Source organism: Bos indicus, chromosome 24 (genome assembly GCF_029378745.1).
Source record: "Bos indicus isolate NIAB-ARS_2022 breed Sahiwal x Tharparkar chromosome 24, NIAB-ARS_B.indTharparkar_mat_pri_1.0, whole genome shotgun sequence".
NCBI lineage: Eukaryota > Metazoa > Chordata > Mammalia > Artiodactyla > Bovidae > Bos > Bos indicus.
The window spans coordinates 57,936,055-57,948,108 of NC_091783.1; the positions used below are offsets into that span (position 1 = coordinate 57,936,055).

Genomic DNA, 12,054 nt, shown 5'->3' on the forward strand with positions numbered 1-12,054 from the left:
GCGAGAACAAATAAGTAGATTCTAAGTACGTCAGAAACGATTGGTCCAAGAGGAGAGTCAGACTGGCTTCCAAATGTTGATCAAGAGCTGAAAGTAGGATGAGCCAAGGGTATGCTTAATAGGCTCTTAGGATCAGGTGACTTTTCTAGAGCTAGAATTCTGAGGAGGTGCGAGGTAATAGACTGCAGTCTTCCTGAGAAGAAAGAGTTAAACAGGTTGAAGCCTGCGTGTCTGAGGGGAATGTGTTAGGCAGGGGTAAGGGCCTTCCGCCGGGCTTAGCGAGCTTGACCAAAGGTGGTGATGACTAAGGGCTAAGGTTGTGGCCTCCCTCCCTCCCTCCAAATCGATCCTTTAATGTGACTTATCAGAAAGAGAAAGAAACTTGTTTACTTTAAACCCCTGGATCCCATAAAGGGAGTGGGGAAAGGCTTAAAACCCCAGACGCTCAGGGCTGGCGCCCACAGCTGCCCCCACACAGCCCGCAGAAGGCACATCCCACTGGCAGAGAAGGGGCCCAGGGCGGAGAGACGCCCGCGCGGACTGGAAGGTAAGTGCGTCCCCACACACTTGCCAGCGTCTTCCAAAGCGTCTGTGCGATTCGGGCTGTTCCTTTGCGGGGGGAACACTGACTGTGAGAAGTGGGGGTGAGGTGCGACCCAGGTGTTTAAAAAGACCCCCGAGCAATGTGTCATGTTACACACACCACATTTTAATTCATCCGCCATGATTATTCTGTCTTCAGAAAGCCTAAGAAAACCAGAGACTTTCCTAAAGATGCTTCTGCCCACCCAGTGGAGGGAGAGAAGATCCTTCCCAGGTGGCTCTAGTGGTAAAAACCCGCCTGTCAGTGCAGGAGATGTGAGAGACTCGGGTTCGATCCCAGGGCTGGGAAGATGCCCTGGAGGAGGGCATGGCAACCCACTCCAGTATTCCTGCCTGGAGAATCCCATGGACAGAGGAGCCTGGCAGGCTACTGTTTATGGGGTCACAAAGAGCTGGACACGACTGAAGTGACTCTGCACACGTGGAGGGGTTGTGGACTTTTATTTCTGGCCTTGGAGTGGCTATATATGAAGCCAATTTCTATTTTATGATGGTCTGATTTATCAATAATGTAAGGCCTTTGAACGAGAGTCTACCAATAGGATACTAGCATTCGGACGTTTATTTGACCAGAAACCCTCCCTTCTTTCAGAGCAAGCATGGCCGCAAGGCTCCCTATGTTTTGTTCTTCTACTTCTAAAACTCCAACATTGGAATTCTTCCTCTGTCCAACTAGGATTGTTCCCTGGACAGCACTGGAATTAGCTGGGCACCTGCATAGAAATGGCACTGGTTCCTAGGAATCCCCAGACTTCAGCAGTTCTCTTTAAGAAGAGTCTACTGAGGGACTTCCCCAGCGGCCCAGCAGCTGAGACTCCGAGCTCCCAGTGCACGGGACTAGGGTTCGATCCCTGGTCAGGGAACTAGATCCCACATGCTGCCTCTGAGACCCGGTGCAGCCAACAATATTGAAAAAAAAAGTCTCCTGAGACCCCAGCTTGGTTGAAAATTTGCCCGATGATTCTCATTCTTCACCTCTGGTGATAGCAGGCATGATAGATCCATGCATAAGCTTTCCAGATTCCCCTGATTTCAGGCAGGAGAGGGCAGGAGGAGAAGGGGGTGACAGAGGACCAGATGGCTGGATGGCATCACCGGCCCAGTGAACTTGAGTTTCAGCAAACTCTGGGAGATGGTGAAGGACAGGGAAGCCTGGCGTGCTGCAGTCCATGGGGTCGCAAAGAGTCGAACACGACTGAACAACTGAACAAAAGGTAGATTTCAGTGAAAAAAGAAATACTTCCTTGCCCTCTATTGAAAAGAACATTCTATTTTTAAATTTCCATGTGCTTTCAGAATGACAAGACTCAGGCATATGTTATGGACTTCTTTTGTCTTCTAGACTATAATAGCCTACAAGACTCAAATTGATGTGTTTAACACATCTATTTGAAATGACAGGAAATGCGAATGTGGAATTTTAAAAAGCGCATCTCCGTGTTTCACTTGCTTCTTAAGAATCTTTTTTAGGTGCTGAAGGGGTAGGTTTGCAGCGAACTGACGCTGCATGGTCCCCAAAGCACTTTCTCCTCAGCCTTCTGGAGTCGGCCCTGCGAGGTTCTCAGACCCTGGGGCACGACACGTGGGAGCAGGGAGGCTGCCCACGCCCCGATCTGACCCGAGGAAGCACAGGGAGCTTTGTGATATTCTGGGTGCTTGTAAATCCAAGACATCTTTCAGGGACCTGTGATGCCCACAGAATACTTACAGGCTGGTGGATTCACTAGAGGCTCAAGCTTTGTGAAGGCCTTCTCCTCAACAAACCCCCTTTCTGCCTATTCCCCACTTAAGAAAACAAACCCTTGACTTTCTTTTTTTTTTTTTTTTAAACCCTTGACTTTAAAAGAGGAGCAAAATCCAGTCTCTCCCGATCTTGATACCCGCGAGCTCAATAGGAAAACGGCAATCTGAATTGACCACGGCAACTAGAAACATCTAGAGATTCTGTCCAGGTTGGGAAGGTGAGGGAGGGGAGCCCAGGACACGGCTCAGAAATTTCATTTTAATGAACAGCTGTTTAGGGATGCCTGGGACTCAGCTTCTCTCAGCAAATCTCAGGAAGTAAGGCTCAAGAAGAGATGGTGGGAGATTTATGGAGCTGAGATCAGAGGAGAGAAATTTAACAAGATCCCCCAAGGCCTTTACTAGCTGTGAAAAAACTGCTGGCATGTGGATGCCTCACCCTGAATTAATTTCCAACCCCTTTGCCTTTAAGGATTCATTTTTTCCATAGGAAATAGCAGGTGTAATGATTTCCCAACCAGCTTATAAACTACATTCAGTTTTTCATTAACTGGTGCTATTTAAGTTCAGGGGTTAAATTTGAAAATATGAAAGTTTTTTTTTAAACCTGCAGAATGAGAAGTGACTATGTAAATTTTAAAAACTATATCCAAGTAGATCCTGGCATTAACCACTTGCAATTTTTTTTTATTGGTGACATATGATTGGATGGCATTTGAAAAAAAATGAGAACATTTGACTTGCCCATTTAAACTACTTTGCAGGTGGACAGAATTCAACCACTCCTGTAGAAGCAAAGGAGTAATAAAAGATGATGGCCATTATAATTTAAAATTGTTCACAAGGCCAAGAACATAATAGGCACTCAATAAATGTGTTTGATTGATGCCATAATACCATAAAATAGTTATACTGTATAATAAAGCATTCTGCTAATAATTGCTAGGAAACTAGCCTGCAGCTCCGTCTCTCAGCACAGCGCTAACTTCTCACGCTTGTTGGCAAGCAGGGTAGAAGAGGGTGAGTTCTAACCTCCCAATTTTAAGGGGAGTGTTTTGCAATAAGGAATTTTTATTAGGGAATCCACGCCCCCAAAAAAGGTTCTTAAAGATGTTTACATTCTAATTATTTTTCTCATTACTAAAGCATTACATTCATTGCAGAATGAATAAATGCAGAGACCCAAAAGGAGAAAAAAAACACATTGTAATTCCACCACTGTGACATAGCCAGGGTTAATAGTTGATGTGTTTGCCCCAGGCATATATACCAGTTTTCACAGAAAGGGCATTTGAAATGGTTTTACAAACTACTTCTTCACTGAACCTCTTTCCAAGTCAACAACCATTTTTCTATAACATCACCTTAAATGACTAGGATGTATTGTAAATATGTCATACTTCTCTTATAACTGGACAGTTGCTTGCAGTTTTTACTGTTATAAACAGTGCCCTGTAGACAACCTGATAGGTAAACCTTTCTACAAATGGGTAGAAAAGAAAATCTTTTCTACAAACTTGAGGACTTTTTCCTGGCCATGAATTTCCTGGACCGAAGAAGTCAGGTTTGTTTAGAGGAGGCGACACCATTAACACATTCACTGCCTCCTCTCTCTTTTCCCTGTTTACGCTTCTACCTTCTGTCTTTGCAGGTTAATGAAAGACTGACCCGCATGGGGCTCACCTGGAGACGGGGAGTGAGGTCAGACATTGCTGGGAGGCTCTGAGAAGTGAAATGACCTCAGGAGTCTGTCTGGCAGAAAACCCTCCAAGCGTGTCCTACCAGGACCTTTGTCACTAGTGAATGATTCTTTCCAACTGAGCTAAGATTTCTGCAGCTTCTCAGCATGATAGGTACATCCCTGGAGTGACCAGGAAGAGGGGTTTCTGTTCTATGTCCCTCAGGCAAAGACAAAGCAGATGAACCTGGCTAAGTCATCAGGAGAGGGGAAAAACCAGAGATGGTTCATCACATGAGCAGCCGCACCCAGCATGCCAGGGCTTTGCGGTAGCAATCGGGGTCAGCTGGAACTCTAGAGCCGGTCTGCAGTGGGGAGTCCTGGGAGTAGTGCCCAGGGGAAGAATTCCCCCTGAAGAGAACAGACCTCACATGGGCTGGGTGGGACTCTGCTGACGCTCTGCACCCTGTAAAGGTGATCCAGGGTCTCAGACAGGAACCAAAGGAGGTCAGTCCTTAATGGAAAGATGAGCACATGAACACAGTAAAAAAAAAACAAACAGAAAAAAAAAAAGCACGCTGATGTTGTACACCTAAAATGAATATGTTTTACATTTCAATAAAACTAGAAAGGAAAAAAAGAGGCAGGGATCAACATTCTGACCGTAGAAGCTGAGTGACTTTTATGGTATGCTCACAACCACACAGCCCAGGCTGAAGAGGGCTGTTGCAAGGCCTGCCTGTGAATAAGGGCCATTTTTACTGGAAAAAAAAAATAAATGCAGAAGCTTTCATTTTCCAGTTATTAAGAATGGGTTGATTTTATGCCCAAAGCAAGGCTCTGGTTAACAACTCAGTTATCCTGGGGGAAAGAGTAAACTGGCCTCTACCCTTTTCCATTTCCAGCATTTGGGGGAAAGAAAGGATTAGATAAAATGCTTTATTTCCTCTCATGCTCCATTGTGGGCAGGAGTGCATATATTAGGCAGAAACCATTTTCAACAGGAAATCAAGTAAACCAGGAGGATTTATTCACAGGAGGCTCCCTTTGGCTAGAAAAGGAGAATTATTAACACAATGGAATAGTTCTCTCTTTCCATGTTCCTCCTCTGCCCCCCCGCCCCCAGCCCCCACCACCATCTCCCACTCGCTACTGTGACGGGAAACCACTGCGGTGAGATTCGACATCTGAGCCCCTGTAAACGCCTCTGTATCCAACAGCCATACTGAGAGTGGATCACAGCTTGTCTAAACGCTAGGTCCCCATGCAGCATAACTGTTCTCAGACTGCAAGGCTGACCCCAGTTACTGATGCTGGACTGGGGTAGAAGGTGAGGAAGAGAGTCAGGGAGGATCCATTACTCCAGTCGTGTTATTACCGTTTATGATGTTGTCTTCCACTAAGTATTTGTTTTCTAAAATCAGTTCCCACTAGGGATTCTTTTTCTCTCTTCGCCCTTTCAGAAAATTGATGCAACCAGATTTCCCATCCATTTCTGCAGGAAGTCTTCCTTCCCGTTGCGGGTGGCCGCAGATCACAGGCAACGGATCCCTTTATTAGCATGTGTGTTGCAGCACACACAAGTCCAGCGTCTTTCTTTCTCTCCATTGCTCAAGATGCTCCCGACCGGTTATCCCTCTTTTTTCTTTGCTCAGGTCTCTCCGTGAAACTGACGAGATTCTCTGATGATGCTCAGAGACTCTGGTGGAAGGTGCAAGTGAAATTAACACTTCCACGGCTACCGATTTCCCTTAGCAGAGCTGTGGAGTGTGACAATGGTGTTTGTGTCCAAACTATCAAACGCCATTATCACACTAAATAGCTACTGTTAGGCAATCCTTCCGCTCCCTGAAGGTGTTGACATCTGCTCGGTATGGGCAGGAAAGTTCATCTTACAGCAGGGCTCCCAGTCCTGTGTCACTGCTGAGGAAATTCTGGTCCTTTCGTGCTCATAACCAACATGTCATCTGAATGTTGCCTCTCCTCATGCTGTTGTTTTAAATAATTGATTTTGAGTCTTTGTGTTTTCCCAAGTCAATAAAGCGATTACACCGTGCCCCAGAGCACCCAAGCACCAGGTTAGTCTCGTGGTAATTGTTCAACCCACGCTTACTGAGCTGAAATGGAGAGGAAAATGGTAGATGCGGAAAACTAAAGCTGGTTTAAATCTAGGGTTTGTAAACCACATGCTTATAGGTAAAAAATGAAGGTATGTGGATCTTCTACTTGTCATCATGAAGACGACTCTCCAATAAACTTGTACATGGCCTAAATGAGCTTTCAGAAATTCTAGAATGTGTTTGATTCCTACTGATTTTGATCAGTCACCAGGCTGACTGCTGAATTTGGATGCTAGGTCCTGATGGGTTTCCATCAGGAAATTACATGAACTACATATGGGCTGTCATAGCGAATCCGAGCATTTTAAGCCCAGTGTAGCGCCTGGGACACTTGGCCAGCTGGGTGGTCTGGTTTGAAACACGTTCTTTCTCTGAGAAGTTTAAAGTAAGAGGTAGGTTCTGTCTACGCTGGGCTAAAACTTCTCTCCTGCGACTTGGCTATATGAACACTTATATGTTTAATCAGGAGCTTCCCTAGTGACTCAGTGGTAAAGAATCTATGCCTGCAGTATAGGAGATGCGGGTTTGATCCTTGAGTCGGGAAGAACCCCTGGAGAAGAAAAGGGCAACCCGCTCCAGTGCCAGGCCCTAGGAAATCCCACGAACAGAGGAGTCTTGTGGGCTAGAGTCCATGGGGTCGCAAGAGTCAGACATGACTTAGCAACTAAGCCACCACCGGGTTTAACCAAGTTGAAAGGGGCTGGAGTGACCATCAGAGGCCAGTTCTGATTTATTTATTTATTTACCCCTCATTTATCAAGTACACACGTATTGAGTGGCTACCTTGGGCCAGGCACTGCCCTAGGTGCTGGGCAGGCTTTTAAATTAGTGGGCGTTCACTGCCTCACGTGTGTCTGAGACTATTCTAATTGTTCCAGTTACGTCGTCGGGGACGGGGGAGGGGCGGCGGGGGGCGGGAATCAAATGAACAAAACTCCGCAAAAGAGTTCCAAGTTCATTGCTGGAAAGGACCACGTGAGTCCAGTCCACATGCCTATGTACACAGCACAGGTCCTGAGAAGAGGAGGGTCCTTTCCTGTCTGACCCCCAGCTCCTTCCCCTCCCATATTTCCTCCCTCCTGACATTGTCCATGCTCAAGAGGGGAGCCAGACCCCTCTGAAATAATTCACACACTGATACTTCTTTTTTGGGTTTTTCTGGAGAGCAGGAGAAGGAGAGTAGGCAGAGAGCGCGACTTTGCACGAATCACCCTGTGCACAATATTTCACTTGACCAGACAGCGCAGAACAAAGCTGCCAGGATTGGAATCCACAGAGACTCGGCATCCACTGAGACTGGGCGTGGTTCTGGAATGGTCTGGTCACGCGGGGCTCCTGAATCTAAGGATCTGTCCCTTAGCTATTATCCTTCCTTGACCTGGTTATTCCACAAAGCCTCATGCTTCACCACTGAGGCTGCGTGGAAGCTGGGTTAACATCCCGGTACTGGATCCATATTCTCGGCCCCCGTCTGCTTTCTCGGGGATCTGTGGGAAGCCCCTAGGATAGGAGAGGGGTAAGTCATAGGACGATCTTTCCCTATGAGTTCTTCAGATGCAGAGAAAGCCAAATACCACGAAACCCTGAAACCGGGAAGTCAAAGATAAGGGTAGAAAAGGAACATCTAAGCAGTAGTTTGGGATCAGGAAGCAGATGGCCAAACTACTCAGACACAGACCAGCAAACTTAGGGACCCAGCCAACCGCGAGGCACTGCCTGCCCCGAAGTGCGTCCACAGGCTCAGCAACAGTTCCAGGCTGGCCTCTCACATCCCTCCTCACTCGCACTCACCCTGAGGTTTTGCTTGTGCATGCGTGCTATGTCACTTCAGTTGTATCTGACCCTTGGCAATGCTATGGACTGCAGCCCGCCAGGCTCCTCTGTCCATGGGATCCTCCAGGCAAGAACACTGGAGTGGATTGTCATTTCCTCCTCCAGGGGATCTTCCCCACCCAGGGATGGAACCCGTGTCTCTTATGTGTGTTGGCAGGTGGGTTCTATACCACTGGAGCCACCTGCGAAGCTCAAGATTATGCCCAGATGGAATTAAACAGGGGGCCCCAAAAAAGGACAACCTGCATCCTTTCCGCCAGGTTGGCTCACATAACAGCTCACTGCAATTCCTGCCTGAGTTTACGCCGCATTCAGGGCTGGGGACCCACTCTTCCTGCAGGTCTGTGGGGAGCACACGTAGCGAGGCCACGTCTCCTCCAGCCCGACACCCACATCTCTAATCACAGCCTCCTTCGCCAGCCCAGCTTGCATCTCTCCAGCTCCCACTGGGATGATTACTGCTAGTTGCCTGCAAAAAGCATCCCAGGGACACTTACTGACTCTGAATGTCATTTGCAAGATGAAAGGATTCCCTTGGAAGTGCTGTTAAAATCCCACGTGGGCAGACAGCCCAGGCAGCCACGTTAAGACGTCTCCTTCCCCCAGGAGACAGGCCTGCACTTTGCGAGGAGAATCCTTTCAGCCTAGAACCATGGGTACCTGGAACGTGCCTGTTGCCACTGAGGGCCTGCCCAGTGTTCCATCCAGCCCCAAGGAGGGCCTGTGAGGCGGCATAACAGTTACCATATATAGATGGCTATTCTACCCTTGTTTTTTCAATGCTTCTTAAATCTATGTTTTCTGCTTGGTTACTTCCTTGAATCAGAAGACAGTATATTGTTAGAACTAGAAACCCATTTCCTCTTTGTTTCCATGAGGAAATGGAAGCCCAGAAGGTTAAGGAATATGCTCAGGCCATCATCCCATCTGTCTGTGGCCGAGGTGGATGCTGTCCTGGCCGCTTCATCCCTGTGGTAGTCTGTTGAGTATCACCCGCCAAGAGTGGGCACGAATGGGAGTCAAGCAGCACTTGCTGAGTCGCGAGACGCCATGTCAAGTCCCCCACTCTTTTGTTCATCTGAGAACTGTCTTCCTCAGGTTTCAAGGAAACCCCCGTCCCCAGTTTGGTATTCTAGACTTTGGAGGACAGTCTGTGCTGACGCGCTTTCTCTGCATCCTTCCCATTCCCTGGACAGACAAGGCTTGTGTGGTGACTGTGTGTCTGGTATTGTCCCGGGCTCTGGGGACACAGGGGAAAAGGCCCCATCTCTTTCCCCAGCTGCTCTCCATCCAGGAGTTGTTGGGTCGTCACCCAAATGAAGACTCAGAGGCCTCGGGGCACTAGATACCATCACGGAGCCTCAGACAGGGCACCACAGGCTTTAGCTATGCCCTCCCTGTCTTTTCAGACGGAGAAACCCTGAATGTTTGAGGTTATACTTTTTTTTTTTAAGTTACTGTTGGGAAAATAATCACTCATGTATTTTGACGAGGCTACTTGCCAACAGGTTGTAAGTCCAGGGCCATTTGTCGGGTTGGGTGGCAGGGCTGTGAGGGAAAGATCTGGCTCTTTTTACTTCTCCACTCACCAGCTTCAGGGGCAGCTCGGGATCTGCTGAGGGGCCCGAGGAGGAGTTGGCGGCTGGATTCGAGCGCTCTTCAGTTACATGCGTGAAGAACAGTCCTCACAGGAGCTCGGTGAGCTGTGAGTTGGTTCTTTCACGATGCAGCCTGGGTCCCTGTCACAGCACCCCTGCCTCTTTCCCTGTCGTGAAGAGCCAGCCCGAGGCCAGCAGTCAAACGCCCGTCTGCCCGTCCATTCCCCCTCCTTTGGCAGGGGCTCAAGGAAGCCACTGGGGGCAAAGCCATGGCGGGCGCCACTAGGGCCTGTGGGGAGGAAGGCCGGGGGGGCACCCACTTTCTTCCCTTGAATATTCAATTTCCTTCTGGCTTTCTGTTGGAATATTTAAACACTCTGCATGGGATTCCACGATGAAGACATTCATTCAGCCAACATCAACCGTGTGTTCCTACTACATGCCAGGTGCCAAGCTGGTCACTGAATGCAGAGCTGAGGTGGTCTCCCAGAATTTACGTATAGACTACGCAGTCTAGTGGGGATGCAGGCAAATGAGGGCAGAGCTGAACCTCAGATTTTGTGAAGGAAAGAGAAGGGATACGGGGGGCGGGGGAGGAAGAAGGACGAATCGCCATCTGTGGTGTGAGAGAAAGGCACGAATAAGGGAAAGACACAGCACTCGGGGGCTTCAGGCGGCCACCCGATTAAAGAGAAATTCAGTCGTGACCTTGACGAGTGAAGTGTAGAAGTTTTCAGCTCGACAGAGGTTGGGTTACCTTTTGTCTCCAAAACGTTTCCCGGCAGTTCCCCAGAAAGCAGTGGAACTCCGAACCTGGGAGTTCGTATCTGGTGGGGCGCTCCCCTCTCAAAAGTACAGCCAAACAGCCTCAGAAACAAGACCACCTTTTAAGTGAAAGAAACACGTTTCGCCATTTGGCGGGGGTGTGTGTCTGTGTGCACACACGTGTGCTTGTGTATGTGTATTTGTAGTGCACGTGTACGTGCAGAATTTTAAATTTCGCCAAGGAGCTAGGTAAAATTCCTTTAAGATCTCATTCAACTGGGACTTTCCCTTCCTTTCTAGAACGCCAGCGCTAAGACCTCCAACTAAAGCGCTCAGGCCAGAGTCCCGCTCCCAGCGCTCTGAGCCCCGCTCCCAGCGCTCTGAGCCCAGGACCACTCGCTTCTTGCAATACTGCCCCCTACAGGCAGGACTTGTCCCTGCCCATTACAACCGCTGCGGTCGGCAAGGATTTCATTACCCGAGTATTCCAAATTAATTCATTAGGAGCTGCCTCAGAAGGGAGTCACCTGCTCCATCTGCATGAACTACTTCCTGGACGCTGTCTCCATAAACCGTGGGCACAACTTCTGCCGTCCCTGTCTGAGCCTTTGGCCGGCAGGCCGGAGCTGACCACGACCCCAGCTCTGAGGAGCAGGTCTGTGTGACACACCAAAGGCCTCTTCTGTGAGGCTGACCAGACCCTGCTCTGTGGGCCTGCTCTGAACGCCCCGAGCACGCAGCTCACAGCCACAGGCCGATACACAGGGCTGCTGAGGAATCCCGGGAGAAACTTCTGGAGAGAATGGGCTCTTCATGGAAAATGAGAGAAATGCAAATTCTGAACCAGGAAGCTGAAAAAATTCAGTCATTTAAGGAATATGTGGCCTTAAGGAAGCTCTTGATTACAGCTTAGTACCAGAGGATATACATTTTGCTCCAGGAGGAGGAGCAGCTGCATCTGAAGGCCCTGAAGAAAGAGGCCAAGGACATTCGTCTACAGCTCAAGGACAGCGTGTTCAGAATGACTCAACAGAGAGAAAGGCTGAAAGAAATGTTCGGAGAGCTAATGGGATGTGCCTCAAGCTGGACACGGAGCTGCTCCAGGGCTTGGAAAATGTGCTGGAAACAAGTGACTTGGCACAGATGCAGAAGCCTCAGCCCGTGAACCCAGAGCTCCCTTCCTGGCCTGTCTCTGCATTCCTACACATGCCGAACAACTTCAGCATGAACAATGTTCTGAGTCGGACAATGACCGTTCACCATGCGATCCTCGATGATGCAAATGTGATGTCTGAGGATGACCACCCCACGCGTCCAGACAGTCCCGGGGGAGGGAGGGTGGATGGGCGGGGCGTGTGCCGTATCCTGGGGAGCTCGGGCCTTCACCTCCGGGAGGCATTGCTGAGAGCTGGACATGGCAGAGTCCTCCAGCTGGGTTCTGGGGGGCTGTAAAAGCATCTTCACAAGTGATGCCAGTATCAGTATTGGTCTGAAGAAGCATTTTTTCTGTGTTCTACAAAGGTGAACAGTCAGTATGCTCTGTCCACCACCTCCCCACCCTTAGTTCAGTTTGTGGAAAGGCCTCCGGGTAGGATTGGAGTGTTTCTGGATTATGATGATGGAGCTGTGAGCTTCTCTGATGTTTTCGGAAGTTCCCTCATATATAGTTCCCTTCCTTCCGCCTTTTCCTCCCCTCTGATACCATTCCTTTGCC

General features: G+C 48.9%; 1 long non-coding RNA gene across 1 annotated transcript; it reads left to right on the forward strand.

Annotated features, from left to right (window-relative positions):
• The first annotated feature begins 43 nt into the window (after nucleotides 1-43).
• On the forward strand, nucleotides 44-11,821 carry LOC139179327 (uncharacterized). Its single transcript, XR_011563707.1, has 2 exons — nucleotides 44-547; nucleotides 5,680-11,821. It is a non-coding gene; the product is annotated as an uncharacterized lncRNA (long non-coding RNA).
• Nucleotides 11,822-12,054: the final 233 nt, after the last annotated feature.